The sequence below is a fragment of the Palaemon carinicauda genome, chromosome 29 (assembly GCF_036898095.1).
Source record: "Palaemon carinicauda isolate YSFRI2023 chromosome 29, ASM3689809v2, whole genome shotgun sequence".
Lineage (NCBI taxonomy): Eukaryota > Metazoa > Arthropoda > Malacostraca > Decapoda > Palaemonidae > Palaemon > Palaemon carinicauda.
In genome coordinates this window covers 98376832-98399813 of record NC_090753.1, presented here as the reverse complement: position 1 = coordinate 98399813, position 22982 = coordinate 98376832, and the positions used below count along the sequence as shown (strand labels likewise).

Here is a 22982-nt window from a genome sequence, read left to right as displayed (position 1 = left end):
ACTTGAAAAACTCTATTTAAAAGAAATGCCTGAATAAATAGTGGCAGCTCTCCTCTCAATCCCAATTCATGAATTGTTTTAAGTGTACCATATCTCCAAGTGGTATCATATGCCTTTTCAAGGTAAAAAAAAAGACTGTCACATGGTGTTGTTTGAAAGCAAATGCTTCACAAATAGAGGACTCAAGTCTTAACACATCAGTCGTTGAGTGCATTTTTCTGAATCCACATTGAGTCGGTGATTGAATACCTTTCCTTTCAAGGTACCACATCAGTCTTGCATTGACCATCTTCTCCATAATTTTACATAAACAAGATGTCAATGCAATAGGTTGGTAGTTTGCGGCTAAAAACTTGTCCCTACTGGGTTTTAAAAAGGCTAAAATAATGGCTAGTTCCCAAACACTTGGATAACTATGATCATGCCATATTCTATTAATAATGCTTAAAATAAATAACTTTGTATTAAAATGTACATGTTTAATCATTGCATATGGAATTCCATCGGGTCCAGGGGCTGTATCATTACAAATGCAAAGTGCCAAATCATATTCTCTTTCAGTGAAAGGAGAATTATATTACTCTTCCCTTCCTGTTGCAAAGTTTAAAATTTCCTTTTCTTCAATGCTCCTGTACTGGTGACCAGGAGCTGCTACACTCTTGCACGATACATTTGAAAAATGATCAGCCAGGGCATTGCTAACTTCATTTCCTTCAGTCACATCCTGACCATTCACTTTCAACACAGGTGGTGGGTTTGGGGTGAATTTGCCTGCAATCTTTTTTACTTTCCTCCATACAGAAGATGGTGGTGTTCTACTATTAATGGAGGAAACAAAAGCCACCAAGATTGGCTTCTAGCTTCTTTCATGGCACGATGAAACTGTGCTCTACACTTTTTGTACGTTATCAAATTTTCATCCGTACGGCGTCTACGCAATCTAGTCAGAGATTTTCTGGTGACTCTGTGCAAGGCAGTTAATTCTGAAGACCACCACAGGACTGGTCGTCTTTTGAATAGTCCTGTGGTTTTGGGAACCGAATTGATTCCTGCTGTATGGAGAGTTCCATTCAGTAGGTCTATGGTATCATCAATACTTTCAAACTGTTCTGCACTCCCTTCGATTTCACTTAGCTCACAAAATTTAACCCAGTCTGCCTTGTCAAGATTCCATCGTGGCGATCTTTCTAAAGGCGGACCCTTGTTGGTGTTTATAGTGATTGGTGCACGATCACTAGTATGCCAATCATCTAATGTTCCCCAATCAAAATCAAGAAGGCAGTTAGAGCTTGATATTGAAAGGTCAATGCCTGACAAGGTACCTGTCTGAACATGGAAGTGCGTGAGCTCTCCTGTATTAAGGAGTCCCACATACTCATTCTCCACAATTGATCGAGATAATATTGCCCCTTGTGTTTGCCAAAACATCACCCTACAAAGGATGTTTACCATTCATATCTCCCAGTAAGAGAAATAGTTGAGGGAGTTGTTGAATGACCTCTGCTATATCATCATATAAAATATTATCATTTGGAGGTAAGTACAGAGAGCATATTGTATATTTTCTCGCTATATCAATTTGTACAACCACTGCCTGCAGGGTTGTAGGTATAGAGATAGGTATTTGGGGAACATCTCGACGAACGTACATGAGACTTCCGCCATGGCTCCCTGCTTGATGATTATATGGTGTTCTATAGCTAACATACTCTCGAGGACTAGGAGTGTTAGCATCAAGCATACTTTCCTGTAGACATACAATTATAGGGGAATGTTCATGAATTAGAAGCTTAAGCTCTTCAAATCTCGCCCTTAAACCCTGACAGTTCCATTACAAAATGGAGGAGAAAACTATGGATTATTTCTGGAAGACATCTTGGATGAGGTCTTCCCATTAGCAGTTTTTAATCTAACATTATTTCCTGTAGGTTTCTTCAGAGATGGTCTTATTATATTGGGTTTTACGATTGTGTTTTTCTTAGTATCCTTTTGATCTATTTGTTGAGGTGGATGGTGGACCTCAACTTGAATTTCTGATTTATTTAAATTGTCTTCTGGTTGACCGGAAACATCAACAGACAATACATCATATTTATTTGATGTCATATCTCTAATATTTCTTATGGAAGGGGGTGAGAGAGATGGAGGTCTCTCTCTTTTACGATTAATAGGTTGTGAGTTACCAGGTTTTTGTACCTTCCCCACTACAGGTACACCTGATAACTTAGTTTCAGGTAGAATCTCCATTAAATCAGGCAAGGATATGGACTGGGAGAGGTTAGTACTATCCTTTGTAATGGGGGACAAAGGTTTGATAGTGGAGGGCAATGTCTTTTTGTTGATACTCAATGAGAAATCTTTAGGAGGAGATATTCTTTTCTTATGCAGCACTTCATCAATAGATGGTGAATTCCTTTTTCGAAAACTACCTACAGTAGTAGGTGGGTGAGATGATTCCCGAGGAACTTTTTCTCCTGTTTTCAATGTCTTTGCATAGGTATTAGATTTATTTAATAATCTCTTGGCATACCCCACACTTACATGTTCAATAATTGATTTATTGAGGGCAGCCTCTTCTAACTTATAAAACTGGCAGCTCCTATCATTAGATTTATGATTAGAGTTGCAGTTTAAGCACCTTGCCTCATGTGTACATTCCCCATGGTAAATATTGGAGAAAGTATTACAAATTTTATCATTCTTGCAAACTTTGGAAGGATGCCCAAATTTAAAGCAATTATAACATTGCAGTGGCTTCTGCTTAAAAGGTTGAACTCTAATCCTTTCATTTTCTATGTCTATGTGGAAAGGTACATCAGCATTCTGGAAAGTAAGAACAATCATTGATGTTGCAGGTGCTTTATGTACTTTCCACACTGATAGTGGACACATAGCCAATATCTCCTCTTCAGTAAATTCATATAGATCCCTATTGAAAACCACTCCCCTTCCATAGCTAAGGTTTAGATGGGGTTTGATGTCCAATTTCATATCATCATTTACTGTCTTCAAATTGGAAAATATAACAGACTGTGTGAATGACTTGGCCTTTATCAAGTAACTTTTCTTAACGAATCGAGATATATATCCAGGTGCGATCGTTCCTACCTTCCTCTGAAGAAATTTGCAGATCTTGAAATAATTTTCCATACCTCCTGTAGATTGAGGAAATTTGGGAATGGAATTAACCCCTGCTGTGTGAAGAGTTCCATCAAGTAAGTCTATGGCATCATCAGCACTTTCAAACTGTTCTGCATTACCTTCAATTTCACTTAACTCACGAAATCTATCCCAGTCCGCCTTATCAACATTCTATCGAGGCGATCTCTGTAAAGGTGGACCATTGTTTGTGTTTATAATGACTGCTGCATGATCACTAGTAAGCCAATCATCTAATGTTCTCCAATTAAAATCGGGAAGACAGTTAAGAGCTTGCAATTGATAGGTTAATGCAGGACAAGGTAACTGTCTGAACATGAAAATGTGTGGGCTCTCCTCTATTAAGGAATCCGACATCTTCACTCTCCAAAATTGACGATATAATATTATCCCTTGCATTTGCCAAAACATCACCCCATAAAGGATGTCTACTATTAAGATCTCCTAGTAAGAGAAAAGGTTGTGGGAGTGGTTTAATCATCTCTACTATATTATCATATGAGATGTTATCATTTGGAGGCAAGTAAAGAGAACATATTGTGTACTTTCTCCCTATATTAATCTGTACAACAACTGCCTGCAGAGGGGTACAGATAGACAAAGATATTTGGGGAACATCTCGAGGAACGTATATAAGACTTCCCCATGGCTACCTCCTCGTTGATCATATGGTGTCCTATAGCTAACATACTCTCGAGGACAAGGAGTATTAGCATCGAGCTTGCTTTCTTGTAGACTTACAGTTATAGGGGAGTGCTCACATATGAGGAGCTTAAGTTGTTCATATTTTGCCTTTGAACCCTGGCAATTCCATTGCAGAATGGAGGAAAAAACTATGGTTTATTTTTTGGAAGACACCTTAGATGAAGTCTTCCAATTGGCAATATTTGATCTAACAATATTTCCCGGTGGTATCTCTAGAGAGGATCTTGATATAGTATGTTTTGTGTTCCTCTTTTTCTTTGTGCCCTTTTGATCTAATTGTTGAGGAGGATGGTGGACCTCAACTTGAATTTCTGATTGGTTCAATTTACCTTCTAGTTGATCAGAAACATCAGCAGAAAAGATATCATATTTACTTGAGGTCGTGACTTTAATGTCTCTTATGGTAGGAGGCGAGAGAGATGGATATCTCTCTCTTTTGCGATTAAAAGGTTGTTATATCAGGTTTTTGCACCTTCCCCACTACAGGTTCACCAGGTAAATTGGTTTCAAGTGGAACCTCCATCAGATCAGGCAAGGACACAACCTCAGAGAGGTTTGTACTATTGTTTAGAATCGGAGTAGTTGGCTTTTGAATAATTTTCAGATCTTTAAGTATCTGTTTTGATTTTTCTACAATTTCTGGAAATAAATTTTCAATGGGACTCTCAACCCCTTTAACTACTTTCATTTGTTTCTTTATCTTAGATGAGGAGATATAATTTTTGTCAGTGTGATTTGGCAAGTGTTTCTTCAAAACCATTGAAAAAGGTTGCCCTGGTCTTATCTGCTTTTCAAGAGCTCTTTTACGACCCTCTTTAAAATTAACCCTTTCCATGATCCTAATGGCCTGAATTTCTTTTTCAAAAATAAACTTAACACAGCTTTTAGATGTAGCTGGGTGTGCTTCCCCACAATGTATGCAATTAGGGTTTTCTATGCATACTTCATGACTACTTTTTCCACAGTTGGCACAAACAGCTGCCTTATTATTTAGCTTTTCCTTGCATTTCTGGCTTCAATGGTCAGACATTTGGCAATGATAACATTGCAATGGTGAAGGGATATATGGTTTTACCTTCAAAGATAGCAAACCAGCTTTTATAACATTTGGTAATCTGCATTGATCAAATGTTACAATCAAAGTAGCAAGAGGAATACGTTGTTCTCCAACTTACTTTCTCATTCTGGCTACTTTTACTACTCCTTGACTTCTCAGTGTCTCCTCAATTTCTTTTTCTCTATATCCAGCAATTCTTGAGCATATATCACACCTCTACTCTGGTTGAAAGTAGGGTGCGAAATGCATTTTACACTATGACCATTCAATGTTGTAAGTGTTTTTAACCTTGCACCTTGTAATGGGGATAGTGTCTCTATCAATAGACTTCCATTTCCCTGGGATAGAATTTTTGGCTGCCCTCCTAATAAAGTAACTATTTCCCTATTAGCTTTAAAAACATTTACACGCTCATTTCTTCCGTTTTCAAATTCTAAGATAAAAAAATTTTTCATAATTCACTTAAATCAATCAATCAATCAATCATAATTCACTACTTCATAGTGACCAGGTAATGCTTCTACTTTTCTATATCTTTCTGTACTGTTATAATTTTTCACTCTCTCTCTCTCTCTCTTGTTCTCAAGTGTTTTCTTATCATTCACATGACGTGAATAAGGTTCTAATGTAACAATATCAAAACCCGAGTTGGAGCTGTCTGTACCGAGGAACATTTTTGTATTTTCCAGGTCGTCAACAGAGGGGTAGGTTTTTTTGGTATGAGCAAGCCGGGTTATCCACCTCTTATCGGAGGATGTCAGTCCTCCTATCCCATGTGGCCCAACACGAGAAGAGGCTTCAGCGGGGACCAGTACTCTATTACAGAGGGGCTGCCTCTCTTTAGGTGGGCGTGCCTGGCATCACCCATTACCCACAAATATGGGTGACTTACAACTGGATCACTGTAGCCCGACTCTTAACAGACTTGGTCTGCACCCAAGGGGTCTGCCAGAGGGTGATGGCGTCTAAATTGGCACAGGTTGAGATGGAATGCCGTCCATCCCACACTGTGCCAAATCCAAAGCAGCAGCCAAAGTATAATCAAACAAGCCAAAGTCGTCAACAATTTCAAGCCCAAAAGGAAGAGATGGGAGAAAAAAGAAATAACCAAAAGGAAAAGAGAAAGTGTTGACTGATTTAGTTGGATCAACAGTTGGGCACCGAGGTCCAGTGGGAAAGTAGTTCCCACTGTTCATTAGAGCCCAGCTGCTAATCCCTAAGCACCCCCCCCTCCTCATCAAGGCATCAGCATCTGGGGGGTAGAATCCTTGGAGCTAGTCGTGAACTGCTGGATGGAAGGGTCAGGTGTCATGCCCAACTCTTGGCTGAAGGGAGCCAAGCTCTGGGATGTCTTACTTCAGCTATTTCTGAAGGACGCTGGTCGACTAGGTTTTGCCCTAGACAAGACTAGCAGGAACAGGATCAAGGCAATGCATTTTCCAGGTACAATCCCAGCTCTAGGGTTGCTCTTGGCAGCGTCTAAGATATTGAACTTGGAAATCTGGGTCCATTGGGGTCCCACTTGTCCTGTAGTCTATTGTGATCCATCCGTGACTGTGCTTCATTGTGTGCAATGCCAGTGTCTGTCTAGAGTGCATTTTAACCCTTTGATCGAGCTCCGTAATTACGTCCCTGCAACTGACGTGATTCTGGGCCATAAGGCGGAGGTAAAATCTTGTGTGCCTAACACTGACGGTTTAGTCACTGATGATCAGGAAGCACCAGAGGATTGTCCTATAATCCAGTACGTGACTGAAAAGGCACCTCGTCAGTCCAGTTGTACGCATGTGTCTCGACACTTGGCAGTAGGTATAGAACTGATGCAGGAGACCTTATTTTGTGCTCTTGTTGATACAGGAGCACAGGTTTGTCTTGTAAGTGAGTCTGTACTGAGCCAACTTGGCATAGAGTACCAGGTACTGTCAGGAGAAAAGTTAGAGGGGTTGACTGGTTCCTGCACTGGCATTCTAGGCTACGTTCAGTTAGAGGTGTGTCCTTCTGGGTGGAGACTACCGCTGTTTAACTATGCGGTGGTAGCTGCCAAAGGTATTAACTTTTGTTTTGTTCTTGGTAGGAATCTACTGAACGAAGCCTACCTGACACTGGATTCACCCTGAGAACAGTTGGTGTATGACACACTGCTGTTCTTCAGTTGTCTATTAAGGTACTCTCAGTCTCCCCACTGTATACCGAGACCTCTGTTATAAAGGTAACTGACCTTGAACCTGATCGTGAAGTGTTCTCCGGGAATGCTCTTCTGTCCTTTATCCAAGTGGCCAAGATCCAAGGAGATCATCAACAGATCCAATCTATCATCAACATGATCTCCTCCGGGGTTCCTGTATTTCAGGTTCCACTCTCTTATCTGCCCTATAGATGTTGGTCTGACCTGGAAGTACACCAGGGTCTGCTAGTGAAGCAGAACCCGGATGGTCCAATAGTCCCAGTAGTCACCTTCAATGTCCTGATAGGACTAGTTGCCAAGACACACCTCCAGAATGCTCACTGGGGGATCGGGAAAATGACTGCAATGCTCCGTCAACTTGTTTGGCACAAATCTTTGATTAGTGTAATCAGGGATATGTGCCGGACATGTTGGAAATGTCAGAATTATACAGTTTCAAGGGAGGTGGTTGCCCCGCCAACATTGAAAATAGTGATCTCTTCTCCTTTTGAATTGGTTGCTATGGACCTTGTGAGTTTCCCAACAACCAGTGCTGGTTTTATTGGGTGTCTGATGTTAGTCGATCATTATTCCAAGTGAGTGATGGCAGTACCCATAAGAAATAAGAAGAGCCAGGCGCTTGAAGACAAGAGTTTTTCCTGCTATTCCTCATGTTCCAGTCTAGATATTGACTGATAACAGCCCTGAGTTTATTTCCCAGGAATTTACTGAGTTGATGGAGTGGTACAATGTTGTACATGTGAAAACAACTCCAGAGCAGGTGAACCGTACCATTGGTGAGTTACTGAGGGTGATTTCTGGGAAATCTTGGAAATGGGACCAGTACTTATCGCGAGCAGTTCTAAGCTACAACCATTCCGACCATACTGAGAACATACTGAAGGGCGCTCACAATGTTGATAGTATCCCGCTGCTGTCAGCAGAAACAGAGACCCATGGGCTGAAGGACATACTCAGTACAAACTGTTTAAGGAGGGTTCTCTGGTTCTTAAGATGGTGCACCAGTTGGGGCACCTTCTGACGAACAAGCTCATCGTTAGGTTTGAAGGGGTATTCAGAGTTACTAAGGTACACGAGAATAAGGTCACCTATGAGCTGCAGAGACTGCCTGATGGAGAACTGGAAAAAGATCATCATATCCAGTTAAAGGCCAGGCTTGAACCTCCAGTTCATCTTAGGAGGCACTTTCTCTGGTATCCAAAGAGTCCTGATCCTGTAACAGAGACTCGGTAAGGTCCAGGACTTATGGATGATAGTCCAGCTTCCTCTGAAGTCTCTGAGAGTTCTGGTTCTAGTAGTCAAGGTGACTCCTGCAGTAGTCGCATCATACCTTTTGTCCCAAGATTGTAACAAGTCCCGACGACAAAGGAAAAGTCACCATCCTACTAGAGCAATTACTCAGTCTAAGCTCATTCTTAAGCCAGCTAGGATTTATGAGAGGAAAAGAGCACTGGATGCTTCGTTATATCCTCCAGAAAATTTTGATGAGACTCCTGTATTAAAGCCTGAATCGTTTCGAGATCGTTTGGTCTCCAAATGTGGGAGAACAGTCCCACTGAAATGTTTGAAACTCCGATTTTGACTCCTGAATTGGTGGTTCACTCTCCTATACCTGAATTTCCAACACCCCAATTCCTAGCCTCCTTTTTCCGAGAGGAAGGTGTTGTTCATCCTCCAAGGAGTTAGGAATTCTAGGAAATTTCCATCATTTCGTTGTTGGAACCACTTTCTGTTGGCTCCAAGAGTTCCAGTCCAAACTGATCAAGACCTGCTAATGTAGCAAGCCTCATTTCTAACTCAGCAGTCTCTATTTATCCTGACTTTGACTTTCTTGGCTTTTTGCCACCCGATTGTGGCGACCGACTGTTGCCTGAAAATCCCACCTCTAGTGGATTTAGTCCCCCATGGACGAGGTCAAAAGGTTCTGTTCCTGACCAACCTTTAGTTCAGCCTCGAGTCCTGGAGTGGAGGCCTCATTTCACTGACCAGATGAATACTACAGAGAGGGGACTATCATTCATTCCTGAGTCACCTCAAAATTCAAACACTTTCTGACATTCTGAAGGTAGATTAAGACACCAGTCAGAGCTCGAAGATGAAGTGGCATAGTCAGGTGCATTTAACCTGAACGCTACAACACTGTTTGGGTTGCCCGAAACAGAACTTGAGTCATCACCTGATTTTTCGGGATTTTTATTGTCCTCTTCTGAGTTTACGGATTCTGTCTCTGGTTCACCTCAAGAGAATGTCGATAACCCGCAAATACCAACTGTAATGAGAGGTTATCGATTGATTACAGACACCCAGCTTGTACCTGGAGATTCGCCGACTTAGCCTGTCTCCGGTGCTGCAAAGAAATTAATATGGCTCGCCAGCAGATTGCTGAATCCCGGCGCATGTCCCAAGAAAGAATTTTGAGACTCAGAGAAACTATAAATCTCCCACTGAATTAATCACTGAACAGATTCTTTTTTATATCTAGTTTTCATATAGTAATTACCTTTTTATTTGTCATTTTTTATTCCCACATAGGGGTAGTTGGAAGGCTGTGTGAGGAAATCTATAGTATACGGTTTGTTCAATTGTTTTATTATTTGTTATAAATTTTCCCATGACCGTGACAAAATTATATTAGATTTAGTAAATTTTAATTATCCTTTAATACCTGTAGTCCAAAATCCATAAGTTTTGTATTCTTTTAAATTGATTTGGACTGGAATTTTTTTCCTGGATAGTTTCATGACGGTGTATACCTGTAATACTGAAATGTTTCCTGTAAATAGTGTAATTTATTATATTGTATGTTATTGGAGCATTGTTGGAAGGGATGGATGATACTCTAATTTTCAGTTGTAGTGTACTGTATAACTATTGTGTTTCATGGTTTATCGTCTATTCCTATCACATTTTTATCATGAAACTGTCAAATAATGTACCTAACGTCTTCTGGCAAAACGTCTTAATAGGTTTGCTGAAGGTAATCATCTATTCCCTAGTTTGCAATTTGGTTTTCGTAAAGGCCTTGGAGCATGTGATGCCCTTCTTACAATCTCCAATGCTGTACAGAAATCCCTTGATTGTGGTCGGGAAGTTCGTATGATTGGCCTTGATTTTAGTGCTGCCTTTGACCGTGTTAATCATGAGGCCCTTGTTTTCAAACTGAAACAGTTGGGAGTGGGTGGGTTGTTTCTTAGCATTATTATTGATTTTTTAAGTAATAGATCTCAAAGAGTTGTTGTTGATGGGCACCATAGTGATTATAGGAATGTGATATCCGGTGTTCCACAGGGTAGTGTTCTTGGCCCATTACTTTTCATACTATATACACATGACATGTGGTTTGGCCTAGAAAACAAGCTTGTTGCATATGCAGATGATGCTACTCTCTTTGCATCAATTCCATCCCCTGAATGTAGATCTAGGGTTGGTGAATCCCTTAATAGAGATTTAGCTAGAATTAGTGCATGGTGCAAATTATGGGGTATGAAGTTGAATCCTAACAAAACTCAAAGTATGATTGTAAGTAGGTCAAGGACGGTGGCTCCTCAACATCCGGATCTCAGTATTGATAATGTTTCTTTAAATTTGTATGACTCTTTCAAAATTTTTGGTGTGATTCTCGACAGTAAATTTACTTTTGAGAAACATATAAGGTCTGTGTCTTCTTCAATTGCACAAAAAATAGGCTTATTGAGAAAGTCTTTCAAGATTTTCGGTGATCAATCTATTCTGAAGAAGTGTTTTAATTCTTTCATTCTACCTTGTTTTGAGTATTGTTCTCCTGTTTGGTCTTCAGCTGCTGATTCTCATCTTAATTTGTTGGACAGAAACTTACGGTCTATTAAATTTCTTATTCCTGATCTAGATATTAATCTCTGGCACCGTCGTTCAATTAGTTCATTATGCATGTTGCATAAGATTTTTCATAACTCTGACCATCCTTTACATTCAGATCTCCCTGGACAATTCTATCCTGTTCGTAATACTAGGCAGGCAGTTAATTCTAATAGCCAGGCCTTCTCCATCACGAGACTCAATACTACGCAGTACTCTAGAAGTTTTATTCCAGCTGTTACCAAGTTGTGGAATGATCTTCCTAATCGGGTGGTTGAATCAGTAGAACTTCAAAAGTTCAAAGTTGGAGCAAATGCTTTTTTGTTGACCAGGCGGACATGAGTCTTTTTATAGTTTATTTATGACATATTTGTTTTTGATGCTGTTGATAGTTTATATATGACATGTCTGTTTTGACGTTGTTACTGTTTTTAGAATGATTTATTGTTAATTTGTTCTCTTCATTTATTTATTTCCTTATTTCCTTTCCTCACTGGGCTATTTTTCCCTGTTGGAGCCCCTGGGCTTATAGCATCTTGCTTTTCCAACTGGGGTTGTAGCTTGGATAGTAATAATAATAATAATAATATATCATTTGAAAAGTAGCTGAAGGGATGGATAATGAATTAAATCTTTTTCTAGTTTATTATCCTACCTTTCTATGGATATTGTTTTTGTAAGGTACAATTTATTCACTTGAATGTATGAAGTTGGTGTAGGGCATTATTGCTAGTCGTGAGACAATGTTGAGTGGACCAAAGATCTAGTGGATGGGGGGGAATGTGAAAATATTAAAGTTTTAGATGGGAAAAATACAAATTATTTTATTACTGTATGTCTTGAATCTTTATATTTTTCATTAGAATGTTAGTTTTTTATATTTTGGTCCTTCAACCTTGTCTCATTATATTCTTTTTTTCTGTAAAGCTTGGATATGGCAACTAGAATTGCAATCAAGTAGAGACGCATTCTGCAGACATTTGACGGTTCTTATGGACAGAAATCCCCAAGTGGACGGAGATTTGACAAAAACAGTTGTGACTTAGCCTAGACAGTGGACAGCAGGAACAACTCTATAACAAACATACTCTGTGTATCCTGTTAACCCAGAGAATTGTTGGAGTGACGTGAACATTCCTCTACCTTATAAACTGTGAACTTGGTACTGTATACTGTAGTGATCCAGCAATGAATAAATTCTCAGCAGTGATGCAGTGAAACAATTTAGACATTTATTAATGATGTTTATTGAACTGAAACTCACTAAGTTGGCCTAGTTTGCAGCATAAATTGTGAATAGCATCCTTGATGTTAAAGAAATGACTTATATTGACTTTTTTTTTTTTCCTGTGTGACTATGCAATCTAGAAGAGGGGCCTCTTTCTGATGTTAAAGTGAGAATGTAGAGATAGGTAATACTATTTTATAATCCCTTTAATCCTATTTGAAGTGACCTGTTAAATTACATTTGAATTTAGCCCAAGTACCTACACTTGAGTTGGCTATTATAACTGTTTATGTGGAATCATGTTTTTATCCAACCGTGATATTTTTTCTATTTTATTATAATTATCTTAATTTAATTTCAATTTGAAATATACACCCTGTAATTTTCAACAACCATTGCGTTTCCTTCTCCCGTAAATGTTCTCTTTACAGCGACCAATTTAGATTCCATGCATGTTAGTAACAAGTGAGATGGCTTACCTCTGAAAAATCTTGAGCAACTTCAGTTCTAGCTATGTCGCCTTGCCCAGTAAAAAATCAAGCGGTGGTGCCCAGCGCCCAGTTCTCTTGACCTGTTACCTAGATTTTTGGATATTTCACCATTTTACCATATTGTGTCATGAACGTTGGAGTGGTCAGCATTCGGACACTAGCCAGTTTGCGTGCTGCATCTGGCCACAGTCCGGAAACCACTACAACGGAACAAAAGGAAATTTCTATTGTAAGAAAAAACTAGCATCCCTTTACACTTCAGCCTCACAATAACAAGATTCTAAAATTATTTGAATAACCCCAAAAACCTGACCACACATTGGACACTCCCATAACACTATAATACTCTGTATCCACAATCAGGAATAATTTAAAGATGATTAACTATATGTAAATGCAAGCTACTGGACAGTATTGAAATGAACTTAGTACCAGTTACCCTATAATAGAATAAACAATGCAGATGATTCTGAATGCAGCTTTTAACAGGACTGCGGCCCAAAGAACGATGAGCATATATATGTTGACTTGAAAACTGTTAATGCTCAAGTCTATCCTGTAAGGACAACGTCCTATAATGCTTGTAGCGCTCATTTTAACATTGTGCACATTCTCTGTAAATACCCTGTAAATATTATTTACGCATTCAAGTACAGAATCATCTGCCCTTCATTTCTATGTATGACTCCTTATTATATGTCAAACTTGGGCTGTTTTATTAATCATAATGTCAATGTAAGAAAACACAAATGCTCCGCATTTCTCACCTGTTCGCGGTCGGTCACTCACCTGCCCAGCGGATTGCTACAATTCCGTCCGTACAAGTCAATGTACTCAGCCTGTCTTAGAAATAAAGCATCACGCAGATGTGGTCTGTCTCTCGTACCTCACAACTGGTGTCCCCGGAGTTTTCCCTTAACGGACTTACAATGGTGATTTCCAAAGAAAATGTTTGGGCTTATGACTCCCTTCACCTCAACGCCATTAACAGACTCATCACGGCGCAAGTTATTTTGCATTTTGGGGTAAGCAAAGTTTTGCTACCGAGTTTCCCTTAACAGACTCACGATGGCGATTTCGACAAATCGTTTGGGCTTGCAACTCCAAATACCCCAATGCCACTAACAGACTCATTACAACGCAAATGGGGGAAAGGCGTACACGTCAATGTTGTCCCACTGTTGTTGGAATGCATCTTGCCATAGAGCCTGAGGGTCCGAGACTGGAAAACAGTAAAGCGGAAGCTTGCAATTCAGAGATGTTGTGAACAGGTCGACAGTCGGGGAACCCCAAAAAGTCAGGACTTTGTTGGCTATCTGACGATTCAAAGACCATTCGTAGCCTACTATCTGAGCCGCTCTGCTCAGATTGTCTGCGAGCACATTCCTCTTACCAGGAATGAAGCAAGCTGATAGAGCCACCGAATGTTCTTCTGACCATCTGAGGATCTTTAGTGCAAGATGGCATAGAGGCTGAGAAAGGTACCGCCCTGTTTATTTATGTAAGCCACTACCGTGGTGTTGTTGCCATCAACACCACAGAGTGATCTGCCAGCAACTGTAGGAACTGAGGAAGAGCTACGTAGGCTCCTCTCATCTCTAGCAGATTTATGAGCTGGTACCTTTCTGATTCTGACGAAAGGCCAGAGATTGTATGGTGCAGCAGGTGAGACCCCGACTCTTCTTTTGATGCATCTGTGAAAAGTATCAAATCTGGAGGGGGAACGAGAAGATTCTGACCTTGCCGAAGATTTTCGTCAACCATCCACCAACTCAAATCCATCACCTGATCCTGAGTTATGAGAACTCGGATGTTCCGTAGGTTGAAGTGTTGGTTCCACACAGACTACAGCTGCCATTGCAGGAACCTTATCCTTAGGGGGCTGTTTGCAACAAGACGGATGTGAGAGATTAGATTGATTGATTGATTGATTGAAAGTTTTCTGGCATCCTGACATCTAAGGTCATTGATGCCAATAGCATTTATTATATATGAAAAATAAAAGAGAATTCAATTAAACCATGAAAGTTAAGATGTCATTATAATAGTTATATAGTTTTCAGAAGACCTGCTTCTGGAATAAATCTAAAAATGCCGCTCGCAAAGTAAGACACATCATGTCCAAGAATCTTGGCAAGGATGAACCTGCCATCCTCACCTCGAGCCTCAAACAGATATCAATTTCTAGAGTTAAAAAAAAATTATGGCATTCGGTCAACAAATGCCTCATTGTCGAAGGTACTAAACAGTCATCGCAATACAGTTGGTGTTGGCCTTTCAGCAGAAACTCGTGTGTCAATCGAGTGTGACCAATACGAAGACGACAAAGAGTCGTCTCCTATTTTCAGGGCATCATGTTATACCTCCAAGATGATATGACATTTGTTACTTCCCTCATTTTATTGCCATCTAGACTATCCCAGTGCTCTTGCCATTTATCACAAACTAATTTCTTGATGTAAGGTAGGAAGTCATTACAGGGAATGGGATACCTCCTTGGTAGCAACTTAGATGCAGCATTCTTCACCAGTAAATCTGCCTTCTCATTCCCAGACACACATACATGTGCTGGAACCCAACAAAATCAAACTGTTATACCTCTCCGTCCAATAATAAAAACCCATTCTAAAATCTTTAAGACTACAGGATTACTAGAATTAAAAACTTCTAAAGCTTGAAGAGCACTCCTTGCATCACTAAAAATTGTAAAATTACCCTCCTTTTCCAAAGCTATTTTCTTAATAGCGGTTAGTATGCCATACAGTTCGGCAGCAAATATGGAAGCACTTAGAAGAAGTGCACCTCTACAATTAAAATCAATACAATGTACTCCAAATCCAATGCCAGCATCAGATTTGGAGCCATCAGTATATATAAAATTTGATCCCCTATGTTCTGCAACATGTTCCAGAAAAAGAGACCTGGATTCTAAGTCAGTCATATTCTTCTTAACTCCAATAAAGTATTTACAAAAAGATACGTCAGGTAATTTCCATGGAGGCGTTGATAATACCTTGAATGGAACTACCTTAATTCTAATTATATCCAGATTGTTTGATAATTGTTTCACCCGAAACCCAAAAGGTTGAGGGGATTTTGGGTGCAACTCAAAGTAGGTTGAGTGCCTTACAAGGATTGCAGTCTGAAAGGCTAAAGAATTAGGGAGTCTTTGCAGTCTAAACCAATAACGAATCATATAGGACATTCGGTAAAGGTCTAGAAGCAACTCCCCACCATCAACAAGGAGACTTGTGATAGGCGAGATTCTGAACGCTCCTGTGGACAATCTAATACCAACATGATGTATAGAATCTAATATTTTTAACCGGCTTGGGGTGGCTGAGGAGTATATTTCGCACCCAAAACTAATTTTCGAAAAAATCAAGGCCTTGTATAATTTTAAAATAGTATTGCGGTCTGCCCCCATGATGTATGGGACAATACTTTTAAAAGATGCAGAGCCTCAAGACATTTAGCTTTTAATGCTTTTAAGTGAGAAACCCATGTAAGCCTACAATCAAATATCAACCCTAAAAATTTAGCTTCACTTGCACATGGGATCCGTTGACCTTTGATGTATATATCCGGGTCTGAATGTAGTCCCCGGATACGACAGAAATGGACAATTGTAGTTTTACTTGTCGAGAACTTATATCCATTCATATCAGCCCACTGGATAATTCTATCGACAGAGAGTTGTATTTTTCTCTCAACCATTGCCATTCTAGCTCCAGCAAATGAAATAGATATATCATCGACAAATAATGTTACGAAAACATCCCGGGAAATGACTGAAGATATCCCATTAATTGCTAGTGCAAAAAGATTTCACTCAGCACATTACCCTGGTGAACTCCTCCTTCCTAGCATCTACTTTCTGATAGTTTCTCCATCTCTCACTTGGAAAACTGTGTGTGAAAGAAATGACTGAATAAATAGTGGTAGCTTTCCTCTTATTCCAAATTCATGGATTCTTTTAAGTATACCATATCTCCATGTGGTAACATATGCCTTTTCAAGATAAAAAAAAAAAAAAAAAACTGTCACATGGTGCTGTTTGGAAGCAAAGGCTTCACAAATGGAGGACTCAAGTCGTATCAGCAAATCAGTCGTCGAGAGCGTTTTTCTGAATCCACACTGAATGGGTGATAAAATACCCCTTTTCAAGGTACCACAGCATCTCCATGATTTTGCAAAAACAAGATGTCAATGCAATTGGCCTATAATTTGCTGCTAAAAACTTGTCCTTACTGGGTTTTAAAAAGACTAAAATAATGGCTAATTCCCAAACACTTGGATAACTATAATCATGCCATATTCTATTAAAAATGCTTAAAATAAATAACTTTGCATTAAAAGGTACGTGTTTAATCATTGCATATGGAATTCCATCGGGTCCAAGGGCTGTATCGTTACAGGTCGCAAGAGCAGAATCAAATTTTCTTTCAGTAAAAGGAGAACTGTATGAGTCTTGCTTTTTCGTTACGAAATTTAAAACTTTCTTTTCTTTAATGCTCCTATACTGGTGACCAGGAGCTGCTTCATACTTGCACGATACATTTGAAAAATGGTCAGCCAGGGCATTGCTAACTTCGGTTGCTCCAGTCATATACTGGCCATTTACCTTTAACTCTGGTGGTGAGTTTGGGGTGATTTGCCTGCTATCTTTTTTACTTTCCTCCACACAGATGAAGTTGGTGTTCTACTGTTAATGGAGGAAACAAATGACATCCAAGACTGGCGCCTAGCTGCCTTCATGGCACGAAGGAACTGTGCTCTACATTTCTTGTATATGACTAAATTCTCCTCAGTACGGCGCATGCGCAATCGAGTTAAAGACTTTCTTGTGGCTCAGTGCAGGGCAGTTAGTTCAGATGACCACCCGGGGACTGGTCGTCATCTGAATATCCCTGTTGTTTTGGGAATAGAATTGACTCCTGCTGTGTGAAGAGTTCCATTGAATAAGTCTATGGCATCATCAACACTTCCCAACTGTTCTGCAATTCCTTCAATTTCACTTAGCTCCCAAAATCTATCCCAGTCTGCCTTATTAAGATTCCATTGATATGTTGATTGATTGATTTAATATTTTCAGGCATCCTAACATCTAAGGTCATTGACGCCAATATCATTTAGTTTATGTAGGAGAAAAAAAAAAGAAAAAAAAAGCATATTCAATTACAATCATAAAGGTTGAATGTCATGAAAGTTAAAAAGTTATCAAAAGACCTGCTTCTGAAATAAATCTAAAAATGCCACTTGCATAGTAGGACATGTGTCCAATAATCTTGGCAAGGATGAACCTGCCACCCTCACCTCGAGCCTCAAACAAATATCTATTCCTTAAGTTGTTATAATTGGGGAATTCGGTCAACAAATGCCTCACTGTTAAGAGGTACTAAACAGTAGTCACAATACGGTTGGTGTTGGCCCTTCAGCAGAAACTCGTGTGTCAACCGAGTGTGACCAATACAGGATGACAAAGAGACGTCTCACATTTTCGGGGCATCATATTATACCTCCAAGGAGATATAACATTTGTTACCTCTCTCATTTTATTGCCATCTAAGCTATCCCAGTGCTGTTACCATTTATTGCAAACCAATTTCTTGATGTTAGGTGGGAAATCATTACAGGGAATGGGATACCTTCTTGGCAGCAACTCTGATGCAGCATTCTTAGCCAGTGAATCTGCCTTCTCATTTCCAGACACACCTACATGTGCTGGAACCCAACAAAATCGAACTGTTATACCTCTCCATCCAATAATAAAAAGCCATTCTAAAATCTAGAAAACTAGAGGGTTATTAGAATTAAAAACTTCTATAGCTTGAAGGACACTCCATGCATCTCTAAAAATTGTAAAATTACCCTCCTTCTCCAACGCTATTTTCTCAATAGCGGTTAATATGCCGTACAGTTCAGCAGTAAATATGGAAGCAGTCAGAGGAAGTGCACCTCTACAATTAAAACCATTACTATGTACTCCAAATCCAATGCCAGGATCAGATTTGGAGTCATCAGTACAGATAAAAGTCGATCCACTATGTTCTTCAACATGTTCCATAAAAAGAGACCTGGCTTCTAGTTCAGTCATATTCTTCTTAGCTCCAATAAAGTATTTACAAAAAGATCTCTGGTAATTTTCATGGAGGCATTGATGATACCTTGAATGGAAGTACTTTTCTTCTAAATATATCCAGACTGTTTAATAATCATTTCACCCGAAAGCCATAAGGTTGAGGAGAATTTAGGTGCAACTCAAAGTATGATGTGTGTCTTATAAGGCTTGCAGTCTGAAAAGCTAATGAGTTAGGGAGTCTTTGCAATCTAAACCAATACTGAATAATGGAACACATTCGGTAAAGGTCTAGACGTAACTCTCCAGCATCAACAAGGAGATTTGGGATAGGTGAGGTTCTAAATGCTCCTGTGGACAATCTAATACCAGCATGATGTATTGAATCTAATATTTTTAACTGGCTTGGGATGGCTGAAGAGTATATTTCACATCCATAAATAATTTTGCAAAAATATTAAGGCCTTGTATAATTTTAAAATAGTATTGCGGTTTGTCCCACATGATGTATGGGACAATACTTTTAAAAGATTCAGAGCCTCAACACATTTAGCTTTTAACGCTTTTAGGTGAGAAACCCATGTAAGTTTACAATCAAATATCAAACCTACAAATTTAGCTTCCCCTACATATGGGATCTGATGACCTTTAATGTATATATCCGGGTCTGGATGTGCTCCCCGGATACGACAGATATGTACAATAGTAGTTTTACTTGTTGAGAACTTGAATCCATTCATATTGGCCCAATGGATAATTTTGTCAATTAAGAGTTTTAGTTTTCTCTCAACCATTGCTATTCTAGCTCCAGCAAATGATATGGAGAGATCACCCACAAATAATGTTGAGAGAACTTCCCGGGGAATGACTGAGGATATCCCATTAATTGCTAGTGCAAAAAGGGTTACACTCAGCACACTACCCTGAGGAACTCCTTCTTCCTGGCATTTACTCTCTGATAGAGTTTCCCCCACTTTCACTTGACAAACTGTATTTGAAAAAAATGCCTGAATAAATAGTGGCAGCTCTCCTCTCAATCCCAATTCATGAATTGTTTTAATATACCATATCTCCAAGTAGTATCATATGCCTTTTCAAGGTAAAAAAAAAAAAATGTCACATGGTGCTGTTTGGAAGCGAACGCTTCACAAATAGAGGACTCAAGTCTTATCAACACATCAGTCGTTGAGTGCATTCTTCTGAATCCACATTGAATTGGTGATAAAATACCCTTCTTTTCAAGGTACCACATCAGCCTTGCATTGACCCTCTTCTCTATAATTTTACATAAACAAGATGTCAATGCAATAGGTTGGTAGTTTGCTGCTAAAGACTTGTCCTTACTGGGTTTTAAAAAGGCTAAAATAATGGCTAGTTTCCAAATACTTGGATAACTATGATCATGCCATATTCCATTAAAAATGGTTAAAATAAATAACTTTGTATTAAAATGTACATGTTTAATCATTGCATATGGAATTCCATTGGGTCCAAGGGCTGTATCGTTACAATTAGTAAGAGCTGAATCAAATTCTCTTTCAGTAAAAGGAGAGTTATATGACTCTTCCCTTCCTGTTATAAAATTTAAAATTTTCTTTTCTTCACTTTCCCTAACAGCTGCCATATTTACTGCCGAACTGTATGGCATATTAACCGCTATTAAGAAAATAGCGTTGGAGAGGGAGGGCAATTTTACAATTTTTAGTGATGTAAGGAGTGTTCTTCAAGCTTTAAAAGTTTTTATTTCAAGTAACCTTCTAGTTTTAAATATTTTAGAATGGCTTTTTATTATTGGACCAAGAGGTATAATGGTTCGATTTTGTTGGGTTCCAGCACATGTAGGTGTGTCTGGGAATGAGAAGGCAGATTCACTGGCAAAGAATGCTGCATCCGAGTTGCTGCCAAGAAGGTATCCCATTCCGTGTATTGATTTCCTACCTACCATCCAGAAATTGCTTTGCAATAAATGGCAACAGCACTGGGATAGTCTAGATGGCAATAAAATGAGAGAAGTAACAAATGTCATATCTCCTTGGAGGCATAACATGATGCCCCGAAAATGGGAGACTTCTCTTTGTCGTCTCCGTATTAGTCACACTCGGTTGAGACACGAGTTTCTGCTTAAAGGCCAACACCAACCGTATTGTGATGACTGTTTAGTACCTCTAACAGTGAGGCATTTGTTGACCGAATGCCCAAATTATAATAACTTAAGAAATAGATATTTGTTTGAGGCTCGAGGTGAGGATGGCAGGTTCATCCATGCCAAGATTCTTGGGCATGATGTGTCCTACTATGCGAGTGGTACTTTTAGATTTATTTCAGAAGCAGGTCTTCTGAAAACTATTTAACTATTATAATGACATCTTAACTTTCATGGTTTAATTGAATTCTCTCTTATTTTTCATATATAATAAATGTTATAGGCGTCAATGACCTTAGATGTCAGGATGCCAGAAAACTTTCAATCAATCAATCAATTTGTCGCCTTCACCTGGTCCTTCCACGCGTGGAAGAGGTGTTCATTTTATTATTATTATTATTATTACTTACTAAGCTACAACCCTAGTTGGAAAAGCAGTATGCTATAAGCCCAGGGGCTCCAACAGGGAAAATAGCTCAGTGCGGAAAGGAAAAAAGGAAAATAAAATATTCTAAGAAGAGTAACAACAATAAATATCTCCTATATAAACTATAAAAACTTTAACAAAACAAGAGGAAGAGAAATAAGATAGGAGAGTGTGCTCGAGTGTACCCTCAAGCAAGAGAACTCTAACCCAAGACAGTGAAAGGCCATGGTACAGAGGCTATGGCACTACCCAAGACTAGAGAACAGTGGTTTGATTTTGGAGTGTCCTTCTCCTAGAAGAGCTGCTTACCATAGCTGAAGAGTCTCTTCTACCCTTACCCAGAGGAAAGTGGCACTGAACAATTACAGTGCAGTAACCCCTTGGGTGATGAAGAATTGTTTGGTAATCTGTGTTGTCAGGTGTATGAGGATAGAGGAGAATATGTAAAGAATATGCCAGACTATTCAGTGTGTATGTAGGCTAATGGGAAAATGAACCGTAACCAGAGAGGAGGATCCAATGTAGTACTGTCTGGCCAGTCAAAAGACCCCATAACTCTCTAGCGGTAGTATCTCAACGGGTGGCTGGTGCCCTGGCCAACCTACTACCTACTCTCTCCAACAACGTCCTGCTGAGGACGAACCCTTCCTCCATCCTGGGACCTCATTGTCCCTTAATCCTCAGTCTTCTGTTTCTTCCTACAGGAACCCTCTGGTTGCAGGTGAGTATCATCCCGGGATCTGTGCCTTCCATCAGCAGCTCTAAGGGACAAGCATTGCCATCACCTCCCCCTTCTGGAACTTCTTACCCTGATCGTTGTTTGCGACGATTGAAAGATTGTAATGATTGTAGGTCATCACGACCAGAGCGTTCTTCGCCTACAAGACGCTCATGCTATAGAGCTTCGGGTTCATGAACTCAACGCTCTCCTAGGAGGCGATCGTTTTTTCACGATCACGAGACAGGTCTAGACCTAGGTCCAGACGCTCCCCTTTTAGACCGTCTAGATCTAGATCACGAGGACAGTACTCGCGCTTGCAAGGACGATGTTCACAATCACGAGGATGGCATTCGTGCTCACAAGGCTATCGTTCGTGAGAACGACGTGCTTGTTCGCGAGGCCGACACTCATGTTCGAAAGATTGGCACTCGTGACGTTCATGCAGTTCTCGAATGAGAGCTAGACTAGACGCTCGCTATCAAGGTATAGCCGTTCCTCGTCTCGAGGTAGAAGTAGGCGTACGCGCAGTCCATCAGCGTGTATCCCCCCAACCCGACCTTCCAAATGACCTCAGACCGAACCTGATGATGAGCATGATCACCTATCAGACAGGCATCCAGCTAAACCCTCGGTGCTTTTTGCAGCCTAGCGAGTCTCAGCTAAGCGCTCGCCTACGCAATACTTGGAGACGCGTCCTGATGCGCTGCATTCTCCTTAGAAAGTAGTCCCTACTCAGAGGCCTCCTCTACCAACTTCGTCGGACGTAAGTACTCCTCTGGGGCAGCAGGATGTTAGTAGACCTTCCTCTTCCTTGGTGGTTCCTAGTGCTGCTGTTGCGAGCACTTCTGTTTGTGAAACACGTCCGTTGACGCATGAAGTTCGCGAGTTTGCGAGTGAATCGTGATTTCATGAGCTAATATGCGAACTTCACTAGCATTTCAAGAGTGGATGTG

At 39.9% G+C, this 22982-nt stretch overlaps 1 protein-coding gene across 3 annotated transcripts in view; it reads right to left on the bottom strand.

The window, feature by feature from the left end:
* LOC137622385 (zinc finger protein 454-like) overlaps window positions 1-12854 on the bottom strand; it is a 215934-nt gene extending 203080 nt beyond the window's left edge. For all 3 annotated transcript variants that reach the window (XM_068352998.1, XM_068352997.1, XM_068352996.1), the window contains exon 1: window positions 12648-12854. The gene's annotated coding sequence lies outside the window, so the exon portion shown is untranslated. The remainder of the gene's footprint in view (window positions 1-12647) is intronic.
* Between the last annotated feature and the right edge of the window lie 10128 nt (window positions 12855-22982).